General features: G+C 48.4%; 1 protein-coding gene across 1 annotated transcript in view; it reads left to right on the forward strand.

The window, feature by feature from the left end:
* The first annotated feature begins 888 nt into the window (after positions 1-888).
* The window catches only part of LOC127004496 (muscle-specific protein 300 kDa-like), a 23,375-nt gene continuing 22,678 nt past the window's right edge, over positions 889-1,585 (forward strand). The window contains exon 1 of the mRNA XM_050872270.1: positions 889-1,585. This exon is cut by the window's right edge and continues 232 nt beyond it. The gene's annotated coding sequence lies outside the window, so the exon portion shown is untranslated.

A 1,585-nucleotide genomic window follows, 5' to 3' on the forward strand; every position in this document is an offset into this window, starting at 1 on the left:
TAAAATGGGAGGGTCGTAGTCAAGGTATTTCTGAGAGTAGAGTGCTTCAGTGCTGAGGTTTTACTGTTCTGTGATTCTCCTATTACCATTATGCTTTTCGTTTTCTTATAATTTGCGCTTTCCTCAAGTGTAACATACGGCGGCTGTATTTCCGAAGTATTGTGTTTCAGTGGCGTAATTTAAATGTATTATCTTTCTCTTTATTTTTTTTTCTTTATTTTTATTCTTTCATCCAGATGTGTATGTGTCTGTGTGTGTGTGTGTGTGTGTGTGTGTGTGTGTGTGTGTGTGTGTGTGTGTGTGTGTGTCATATGTTTTTCGTTTACTCTATGGCGTCATAAAGTGAAGATGCTAGTGATTTAAAGCGAAAAGTTTCAGTGCCATCGTTTAGTTGTTTAATTTGTGTTCGCTCCTGTACCTTTTTTTATTGTGTTGGACCAGTTGTGTTATTCTCCTCACGTGACACGGTCGGTCAGGTGTATGCGGAGTAGCCAACAATCCTCTGACCCTCCTCCCCTCCACCTTCCTCCGTAGGGGAATTCCGTCGGTGCCAAAACCACCTCCACTTGGCACATTAAACCAGTGGCATTACAAGCGTTCTCTCTCTCTCTCTCTCTCTCTCTCTCTCTCTCTCTCTCTCTCTCTCTCTCTCTCTCTCTCTCTCTCTCTCTCTCTCTCTCTCTCTCTCTCTCTCTCTCTCTCTCTCTCTCTCTCTCTCTCTCTCTCTCTCTCTCTCTCTCTCTCTCTCTCTCTCTCTCTCTCTCTCTCTCTCTCTCTCTATTTATCTATCTATCTATCTATATCTATTCATCTTATCCTCTATCTATTTACTAATGTATATCATTTCGCTATCTGTCTTTTTATTTATTTTCAAGTTTTCAATGTTTTTTTAGGGGGTATGTGGAAAAGTTCGTGTGTCTGTAAACAGTGTCGACATTTTCTTCCCCTATTTCAGAAACAATAACTCCGGTGCAGGCGTGGCCTGAGGGACGCGAGCAGCATCCATGATTCAGCTTCCTGCGGGTGGCTGGATGGTGTCGGCGGCTCTGCAGGGAGGGTCGTGGCACGGGTGTTGTGGCAGCCCAAGGACCTCCTGTCGTCTTTATTCATAAGTCACACACTCCTTCGCACCTGCTGAGCATCCTCCGTGCATACTTCCAGATGGGATGGTGCAGCGGGAACGTTTCCGCGGCAACACATCATTTCGGACGAATGCCACAAGCCAAGTGTTTGTGGTAAGAGTGTAGGGACAATGGGCGAGACTCTCATGAGGGCGGTAACAGGAGCTGGGCTCGGCGGAGACCTGAGCCGGCCTGGCCAACGCCCCGCCCTTCTTGGCTACTCCACTGTGGCGATTGGACATCCTCGTTGGCAGGAGCACCACGTCAAAATTCAGGGCAGAAAGACGCTTTTGGCTGCATTCTTCGACCCAACTTGAACCAGTACGTGTCTAATTATACCTGCAGGAGGGCACGGCGCGGGTAGCACGACCTTAGTCTGCCCGAAGTCCCCGCAAACCCTCTGCAGCAGCCTGTGGTTCCGCTTCCTCCGTGCCGGCGCACCTCCCCGCCGCTCTCCTCCTCCT

The sequence above is a fragment of the Eriocheir sinensis genome, chromosome 28, assembly GCF_024679095.1.
Source record: "Eriocheir sinensis breed Jianghai 21 chromosome 28, ASM2467909v1, whole genome shotgun sequence".
In the NCBI taxonomy this organism is placed as follows: Eukaryota; Metazoa; Arthropoda; class Malacostraca; order Decapoda; family Varunidae; genus Eriocheir; species Eriocheir sinensis.